At 40.9% G+C, this 10,498-nt stretch overlaps 1 long non-coding RNA gene across 1 annotated transcript in view; it reads left to right on the forward strand.

The window, feature by feature from the left end:
* Window positions 1-5,023: 5,023 nt before the first annotated feature.
* The window catches only part of LOC117945701, an 18,698-nt gene continuing 13,223 nt past the window's right edge, over window positions 5,024-10,498 (forward strand). Inside the window, exons 1-2 of the long non-coding RNA XR_004656870.1 lie at window positions 5,024-5,034; window positions 5,447-5,451. This is a non-coding gene — a long non-coding RNA (uncharacterized LOC117945701). The remainder of the gene's footprint in view (window positions 5,035-5,446; window positions 5,452-10,498) is intronic.

The raw sequence follows: 10,498 nt of genomic DNA on the forward strand, positions 1-10,498 counted from the left end.
CTGTGTGTTAGATATACAGTACGTTTTTAGATTTTTGTATTTCTGCTTTCTGGCTTGGTTTGATGGATGGACGACAACGCACTTTTTAGATGCCCGGTCTGGTATTAACAAACACAGCCAGAGGGGAAAGCTAGAGAAAAGGGACAGTGGTAGCATAAGGAAATTAGCGGAAAACGCTGAAGAAACAGGAAATGTAAGTTTGTAAATTCAAATGGAACATAAAAGTAAATATAAAAACAAGCACTAATCACATTATGGGCCAATGATCGATAGCATTTAAACTTTAATTCTCAGAGCGGTGGTGTTGACACTGGCTGCTATGCTGTTGCCATAGTTTCCCATATGTAATCTGGACAGGGGTCGCATAAATATAAGAATCATAGGAAAACCAAAGGGCACCAATTTTGATCCTGAGCCAAACCAGAGCCAGGCCCAGCACACCCACAGCCGAATAATTGTGCAGTTGGAACAAGTATAATTAACTGGATATGGACACCAAATCTTGGAATTCATATTGTGCTTGCATTGGAATATTATACAGTGCTAAAGAGATTTACATTTGACATAAGCTCTGCGCTGTCAGGGATATGAAACAGAGCCAGACCATAACCAAGTACAGGCTCAGTGGCTGCCAGCTGACCATCAATGGAGATCCATGCGATATTAGCAACCAAAAGAAAACAGTGTATCTGGTAAGTGCAGGTGATGTTGAGCTCTTCCTCCGATTCTGCATTAAGTTGTCACTATGAGAAACCGTGGGTGAGCTGTGCAGACTTTTGTACTTGATCTGGGCTGGTGATGGATGGATATTGAGATAGATGGAGGTTGAGACACACCCTGAGGTGCCAATGGTGTATGAAGGCCCGCACACACAGGGTTGCAAGTGTTTCATCCCATTTACAGACGCAGTGAATCAGGAGGCACTTTAGGTTTTATTAGCCTCTAAGCAGGACAATGAACCGTCCAAAAATGTGCTTTCCTCCCTGCAGTGAAAACGTCAAGCACCCTAGACACACTTATTAGGCACAAGACAAGAAATAAAAAATTGGAAAAAGTGAAATACAAAACAGAAGAAGTGAATGAGGGAACGAGCCGAGACGAGAGGAGGGTGGGGCAAGGCGGAGGAGCAGGTACAGACTTTAGCAATCTTTTCCTCAGTTAGAGATGGACTAGAGAAAACGAAGTAGATGGTAAGAAGAGAGAGAATGAGAAGAGAAGCCAAGCCTTCAGTCAGTAGCAGCTTGCCAGAGCGCTGCTTTGCTTCGCCAGGTCCCTGTGCTCTCTGCTCTGTCCTCTCCAATAAGACCCCTGGTTTAATGCTGGAAAATTCCCTCCAAGCTGTCAATCACCCCCTTTAATAAAAACAAAGTATAACATTGCGGTCTCGCTCGCTCTCCGTTCCCCCTCGAGAATTAGAATGCGAGGTTTTGTCTGCGGAACTGTGAAAATCTCCTCTGCTTTTATTAGCAAAGCCCTGGTTCGACCGAAACTCTGGAAAAAATCTGGCCACTCTCCATTCTGCGTCTCCCATCTGGACTACATTAAAGCCAACCACCTGGACCCAAACCAAACCTGAAATGAAACTGGGGGTATTACAGAAAATAACTTTGGGATCTGCCTGCACACACACACATAACACACGCACACACACACACAGACACACACACAGATACATATCTTCCTTCATTCACTCGCTCACACACATTTGCGTGCTCCACACATGGTTCACAAAGCCTCCTGTTTCTCTCGCTTTCTATTTCATGGTTAATCAGATTTCCTTAAGGAAAACTAGTCTTAACTGGCATGATGGCATCTGATTTGACTGACTGGCTAGTTGGCTGTTTCTTTTCTTTTTCTCAGTGTTTGGTTAACTGGCCAGCTGATGGGCCAGTTGGGTGCTGACAAGCTGGCTAACGTGGCTGACAGAATGAAGAATTGACTGGCTGACTGATGAGTGACTATTACTGACTGCCTGAGTGGCAGCTGGCAACGTACAGCATGTGTGAGATTAATGAACTATTTCTTGTACCTGTTGAACCAGGCAAAGGTTTTTCAAAGTATTTGAAGGTTTTGGCCCTGAGTGGACTGCAAGTCAGTCAGCAACATGTCTTTGCATATTAACAGTACTGCTCATTTCAGCACATGTAGCCGACAGTTTTCAGCCATTGGTCATAGCATTGTTTTTTCTTGTCTTTTCCTTCCTTCCCTCTTTTCTTAAGGGATAATCTGCAAATTGCAGCAAACAATGGACAACATACAGTATACTATCTTTGATCTGTGCCGTAAAGCTTGAAAACTACTGAAAAACACATCAGTGAGCTACACCATTGCACTGGATGACATGTGCCTATTTTAGGATGACCATGGGCAGCGTTATTTTTGAGGCAATCCCACATACACCGTCCTGCTCCTCTATATAATCATCAGAGCACCAAATGTGTATTAATCCCTCACTGCAGATAGTCCCCAGCACAAACCAATTTCCTCCTGTTTGAGTTAACATTTGCCAAAGACTACAGTGCCCAGCTGTTTGGGGAAATGACCGAGCCTTTTTAAAGATGAAACTAGATATTTGTGTGTATTCAGTTACTAAGGATTCATGTCTTTAGTAGGAATTACTGGGCTTTGAGTTGAGGGCAATAGACAGGCTTTGACACGAGACACAGTTATTATTAAGACAGTAAAAGCAAAACATGGCCTTTAAAATCCTTGAAAAGACTCTTTTGACACTATCACACCTTTATTCAAAATTATGAGCCAAATTTAGGGTAATTTTAGGTTTGAACAACGAAACACATGAGATAAAAAGCGGCAATTAGCATTAGCAGAGCCATAACATACAGTATACAATACTGCACAGCATGTACCGCTACACAGCATGTTCCAGGAGCTTCTTTAGAGAAACAAATGTATTACCTTCTAAGAGCTGGAAAAATATGTTGTACAATTGTAATAAACCATTCAAGAAAATCTTGCCAATTATATTTTGATCAAACTGTACGTGGGGAGATGACAGGTGCACAGTGTACAACAGGTGAAGTCCACCTCATTGAAAACATACCGCTGAATAAAGTGAAGAAGTACAGAAGAGGATTCAATAGGTTAATACTTACAGGACACACACGCACACACACACACACACACACACACACACACACACACACACACACACAGCTGGTTGTATTCCAAAACCACTCTTAGCCTCCTTTAAATCACCAAGGTAAAGTGTTATTAGAGGCAGAACAAAATGAAATGAAAATAAACATGGCAGAGCAACTATACAGCCCAGAACCCGGTATCACTCCCCTCGGTGGAAAACACACCGTAAATTACTGCAGATCAGTTTGTGGAATTTTGGAGAAAGAAATTGTTCCGCGCTCCAAAAGAAAATTGGGCTGTTGATTTATATCAGCATTAATTGTGCGTGCATGTGAGCAAGTGGGGGTAATTTGTGTGTGTGTGTGCCTGCTGGGTGTCCTTGTGTGCATCCAGTTGTTTATGTGCGGGATTTGTCTTGTGCATGTGTGTTTGTGTGTGTGTGTGTGTGTGTGTGTGTGTGAGTAAGACAGAGAGGGAGAGAGACACTGGTTGGAGCTGTGGAGAGTAACAACTCTGTGGTTTTTGATCATACGATCCTGTACATTTCTTGCTCTGTAGGCAGCTGGACAGCCTTCACCGCTCATAACAACAAAAATATGTTCCATATGAATCCCACTCCTCACCACTGTCAACGTTGACTACAAATGCAGCCCGGGTGCACAGATTTGTGAAAATAAATTTGTCCTTTGACCGGTATTTGTCTGGAGCCAATAAAAAAAGGACGAGGCAAATCAACAATGTCAAGGTAATTCAGTGTTTCTTGTAGTGTCACGGAGGAAAGCATTCCACCAGGAGACAGTAAAAGGTAGTCAAGCAACTAAAGTCTTCTCTCAGATGTCAGCTACTGTGCAGTAAGAATCCTAGTGATGTAGTGCACTGTAAATCAACAAAAGGAGAACTAGAAAGTTGTAAACATGATTCAGCTTTGCAATCCTCAACCAACCAGTCCTCATAGTTGACCCTATCAATAGGTACACATGTGAATTAATTCCAATATTTACACGCCTTTTAGTTCTGCTTTGGTCTCAACCAAGTTCAGACGAGCTCAGGGAAATTGCACTTTTTCTTTAACTATAAGATATCCCTAGACACTAAACGTAGTCATTTGATCCATTGTAAATATCAAAAATATTGATTAATGCAGCTTTAAGACTTGCATTTGGTAAGCGTGAATGTGACAGTTATAGTTGTTCCTTGACAGCAGAAGGCTTGACGATGTGCGGTAATAGACAATGTGATGTTGAGTAAAGCAGTAGCGTTAACACTTCAGACAAAAAACTTTCTTCTATCTGAATATGATGAGAAAATTGGTAGGGCCCTTTGGTAGCATTTGCAGCTGTGAGCCTGGGTTGAATAATCTTATCTTTGCACATCTGGAACCAGCTAATTCTTTGCCCTATCTTTTCTTACTTCACTAAATTGCTTCAGCTAAGTGAACATAAAAAAAAGAGCAAAATGAAAATGTCAAGGCTTGCCTGCATTCTCAGTTCAGCTGAAGTTTGGGCTCTGTATCGGTCTTGGCTTTGTGTTTTGGGGGTCATTGCCCTGTTGGAAGATTGATTTTCTGCAGCAGGTTTTTCCTCCAGAATTCCCAGCTACAATTCTCCATTCATTTTGTTTTTTAAACCTTCCAGGCTTGTGTGTCAGTTTCAGCTGATTTACGTATGAGAAAGTACATTATTTACCATACTATCTGCACCATATTGTGTAGCTTAAAAGCATGAGGCCTGTGGCCCAGTTTCCTACCAGAGTGTATTTGTGCAAAAAGCTTGTGGCCTGGGTAGCCAATCAGAATTGAATGCCCTGGTAGGGCATCTATGCCTAAGGTTTTTTTTAAATATTTTTTTGCAATCTGTGCAATATTGTGCACTGGCAGTGACTCAAATGGAAAAAAGGGGTCACATCAGTGTGGTTGGAAATATAGCATACAGGACAGTCTGGACATTCTGAGTAACTTCTGAAGGAACTTTGAGTCTTCCTCATTCTGCTGTATTGGTAATTTTACAGGACCAATACCATTTGAGCTTAGTTGTGGATCAGTTGTCTTTGTCCCTGTGGAGAGATTACATTTCTTTGGTTTCACATTGTGAACATGGCTTCCAGCCATTTGCTGTTTAGCCAGTCCACATTCCCGCGTGCATTTGTTTGAGACTTGATTTGCAATGGACACACACTGAAGGGATTTGCTTGGTCAAGACACTGTGCCAGCAGGTAAGAAAGGTTCAGGTTACGACAGAATTGATTTCAGAGTTGGTGATTCAGTATAAAGTAGATGGGAATGTGCTACAGCTGTGAATGTTGTGGCTCTAAATGCTTTAAGTCAGTGGTTCACAAAGTGGGGTCCTAGAGGAGGTTCCAGGGGGTCCCCAGGAAAAAGAGGGATTATTTTTGTCTCTATAATTTCATTCAAAACTAACACAATTACAATAACATTTAAATGCTGAAACCCTATCAGATGTGGGACTCTGAGACATAATGTTATCAGATGTGGGTTGGTCATTTTAGGGGTCCTTGAACTAGTTTGGGAACCACTGTTCTAAATTGTATCCCAGTATTACCAAATGTTCTGAAAACCTTCTTCAAATGCAAAATAGTATATCACAAGGTGCAGCCAGTCAGGTTCATTTTCTGAAAGAAATCAGGGTAAATATGAAGTTATGGGCAAAAAGACAAATATTACAAAGTGTAGATACTCATGCACAGCTGAAATGCTTTAATGCCCCTTCTGTCTACATGGATGTCTTTTTCCTCTAGCAAAGAGATGAATTTATTATCAGTCAGCATGAAACCTAATGATGCACTAAGGAGCTAAACACCAACATTTAAGTCAAATCCCCGGCATTCCCGACATAGCGAGCAGTTGTCTGAGAGGAACAATAACAAGATAATCCAAGGAAGATACACATAGACAAGGAAATACAGTTAAACTGCAGATAACTCATAATTCACAGAGCCAGAGGGTCACATCTATGGACAGCAGTCCCACAAAGCAGAGAAGGTGTAAAGTGAAAATGTCTTTGCTCACGTCGAGGACACCCAGTTTTGGGAAAAAGACGATCAGCAATTTCTAATCCTGTGCTGAGAAAGTCTTTGACCTGTTGTTCTTGTCCGGTTACTCTGCAGTCTGTTTTCTTTGCAAGCTCACTTTGCTCTAGGAAGACACGGTAGATGATGCATACTTTATGTGAGGAAGAAGCAATAGCAAACTACAGCAGTAGTGAGCTGGAAGTGCAGGATACGCCCTGTGGAATTTGGGTGCCACGGATTTGTTGCCACTTCCACGGGCAGTTCACCCAGGCAGTTACAGCAGGGTTTTGTGGTCAGGGCGGAGGTTAGAGCCCCCTTAGGGCTTCTCTGTAGAGGAACTCTGGCTGAAGAAGGAGAGGCTAGCCCCCAAAGGCTCATGTCATAGGTAAGTTAATGTGATCTCACGTGACATCTGATAGCATAACAATGGGCGCTAAAATGGATAGATCTCTGCTTCTGTGAAATTGTTCCACACAGTTTCAAACCCACAGATTACACGCCGGTGATGTAGCCGGTTTGTACCTGATAATCAGACTGAATTGCCCTTTTGTCTCACTTCAGTAATTCAGCCTGACATTGTGTTCATGTTAAAAGATTTATTGTTAAAGAGAGGGGTTAGTTTTTCTAATCACAAGGCTGGCGGTTTCTCCTGTCCACGTGTCCCAGTGTCCTTGGGCAACACACCGAACCGCGAGTTGCTCCCGGCAACAGCCTTGAACAGGCAGAACAACAGATCTATTTGAAACTATGAGATGTTGGCGGTGTCTGGATCCAGGCTAACCTAACCTGATGTGTTTTTTTTTCAGACATTAAAAAGATCAGTCTCATTCTAGAGATGCAGCTGATTCAATTGGTGTTAAAGTATGTTGTTGATTCTAAACCCGACAGCACAATCTCTTGCATTACCAGCAAGTCCATGAAAACCCAAACCATACGACCATATGGGTTGTTTGTTTCAACCCTTCTATCATGGCCTAGCAAAGGCACAAAATAAGGTTAATCGTGTTTTCTTTGAACCCTTCTCTTGAAAGTTCAACCTCCCAACAACATGTGAAAATAATATGTATACCTTAATTTAAACTTAATATATCTTGATGGAACACCTGATGTGGGCAACCAGTGTACACATTGAACCCTGAGACAGAGACAGAGTCCTCAGCAACATTGGAACTATCACTAGCTAAGTTTCCATTCACTTGTCAATCAAATTATCTGAAGTTTGGTCACATGCTGTTTTGCGATCAAATTGGTATATTGAATGGATTTTAAACATTTTAAAGTGTTTAAAGTGCACTCAATTGTACAACATTCAAGCTAACATTTGTGAACAAAGTTTTTCTAGACAAAATGGATTGCGTTGTCTACCAACAAATGATCAACATTCCACAAGTTGTAGTGCTTATGTGCCAGCTGATAGCGGTATAAAGCTATAATAAGAAATCAAAAACGCTATCAACACATCGCTATGACGATGCAGATGCAACTTGCCTTTTATTTTCCCTCTGGCACCGCTCTAAGACATCTCTTTTTTGAGACATGTCTCGCTGTTTGAGCGCCTTCCATTTACTCCGGAGGACGTCCCACAGCTTGTCGTAACCTTTCCAAGAAATTAAATTCATAAGGTCTCTCCTCTCCTCGTTTGTCCACTTCCATCTGTCTTTGTTGACAACCGCCATGTGTGCAGACAGAGAGGAAATACTGGGCGGAAATTAATTAAAACTTCTTCTTCTTTGTTTTGTGGCGGGTTGAAACAATAAAATGACCTACAATTGAATCGCAATTCATTATTTACTCTGCAAATAACGTCCATTAGCATTTATCGCATAAGCCGTTTATCGATCAAGATTACATCTGATGAGACCGAACGTATTTACTTTGAGTCGATATTCATGAAATTTCATCAAATTTACTGTTTCCATGAGGCATTTTTCATTCAATATCTCTTAATTTGGATATAAACGTGTAGATGGAAACAAAGCTTACGTAACTGTTTACTACATTGCAAAAGAAGGCTTAAAGAAAAAAAATGATATACTGGAAATGAAAGAAATTAAAGACGCCCACTCTCCCTATAAAGTCAGTCTACTTATTTTGACATTTTAATAGCTTTTATTTCATTTGTGAAATATTGGACACATTGTATGAGTTGCTGTAGGTGTACCTCTGACAGTGTGCAGGCCCTGCATCTGATAAAACAATGCTGCTCCTGTATAGTTAAGTACTTCATCAACATCCACCAAGATGGATGAGTTTGGCCAGAAGCTATCAGCACACCGTGTGCATTTACTTGACATATGATTTGATTTATTTTACAAAACTTTATTACTTTTCAAATTTTTTTGTTGATCAAAGCAGGCCATGAAACATTTTCATGTAGACACTGCACAAACACACACAAGCACATACAAAATAAAGCTGAGCTTTAAGTAGAAATGATAAGTTTGTTCAGAACTATATTTCCCAGAAGGCCTACTGACTCCTGCACAGACTCAAATGACTAAGCAGACAAGACAGGAGGAAAAACGAAAGAAAAGCCAGAACCATACAATATGAATGAAAGATGCTTCCGGTAAAGACAAAATGACTTGAGTGACCGCCAACGATGTCTATTTCACTTTCAGGTAGTGCTCCTTCCTCAGTGTTTAGGTTTGGCACAATAGAGTTGGTTGCCATGGTTGCAAATTAGAATGTGATCATGTTTGGAAATATGAGAAAGCAGTGAAAACATCTAGAGAACAGGAAGAGCCGCGTCTGTTTACACTTTAAAGGGAACCGACCCCAGCAGTCATAGCCACCAATAAGTTCTGGAATGTGCTTCTGCCACTTGTCTCTGTGTGGACCATAAACCAACCTTCTCCTCCAGGACAATGAGCCTCCTTGTGAGAGACGAACGATGTTCAGAGAGAATGAGACGAGCCTGCCAACAGAAATAAAGATGGGGGAGATGGAAAGCTCTGAAAAAACGCCGGAGCTTTCAAATGAAAGGAAGAATAAGATCTCCGCTCCGCTGTGAGCCATCAATCAGTCTAGAAGCCAAATGAATAAATGATAATATTTTGATCAGCATAAATTAATGATTTACAGTACATTGCAGAATGTTCTATTTCTTCCCCATGACAAATATGCTAAATGTTTGTTCTGAAGTAGACACTAAACGTATTTTATATTTCTAGATAGGCCTACACTTAATCTGGCCTCAGAAAATCTATAACAACACAAGGGAGTAGAGTAGATTATTGGCCTTCTATCATTTCTCTTTTGCTAAACTTTGTTTCTTACAGGAATTAAGGATGGATCATTTGACGTTTTAGTGATTGTTCAAAAAGATTCAACTAACTCCCACTATCCCTTTTAGCTTTATTTTGGACTGTAAAACAATACATGTTGGAACTTGGACTATGGAAAAGGGTCTGGGGTTCTCTTCAGTTGCACATATTAAAGATTAAAATTACTGTAGCCAAGTTATAGTAAGTAAAATGATCTTTAAATCAATAAGGGTTTCCTCTTGGTAAGCTAGTAACTTAGGAAATCAGAAAACCTTAAAGTGATTGTTCAGAATTTTGGGAAATACAGTATTTGCTTTTAGCGGGTATCATTGTGTAACTATTTGTTGCAACAAGTTCTCCAAACCATTCAACCAAAGTTGTTAACTCCTAAAGACTTTGTTAAAGCTGACTTTTTTTATATTAATGAACGTCTTTTACATTCAAGCCATTGCCAAATGAGTTGACACAAAGCTAATTAAGACTCTCAGCTCCACACAACCCTCTCTGTACTTCTCAGCAGGGCTGTGTTCAGAAACCGAAGAGTCCATCATGTTTATTTAATCCTCCGTGTCCTCCTTGACTACAAGTAACTACGTGGAGGAGGGGTGGGGGTGGTGCGTGATCACAGAAGGCTTGTATCATGTGGACGCGCTGACAGTTTTGTTGTCATTACTTAGAGTTTCTTGTGGAGGAGACAGAAACTCCGCACTACAGCGATTTAATGTTGTGAAACGTACCGTTTGGTAAGGTGAAGGGCGACAAAACTATTAACCAATAGTTAAGATTGAGGTTTGGGTTCAAATCAGTAACTTTGTTACTTCACTTCCGCGCGTACGTATACAGCGTAATTACAGGTGATGCAGAATGTGACGAACTTCCCGGTTCTCTAAAGTTATGATAACTCGTGATTTACTGTCATTTTCAGATAGATTTAAAACAGGACACAGGGTCTCCGGTGTGAAAGTCCTGTGTTTATTGGACCCATCTATCACCACCACTGCCCCTCACCCTTTTTTCAAACTTTCCTGGTATTAATACCACAGTACAAAACTTCCTGCGGGGCTCGCATCATTATTACTACAGCTAGAGTACTCCGCCTAACAATA

The sequence above is a fragment of the Etheostoma cragini genome, chromosome 6 (assembly GCF_013103735.1).
Source record: "Etheostoma cragini isolate CJK2018 chromosome 6, CSU_Ecrag_1.0, whole genome shotgun sequence".
NCBI lineage: Eukaryota > Metazoa > Chordata > Actinopteri > Perciformes > Percidae > Etheostoma > Etheostoma cragini.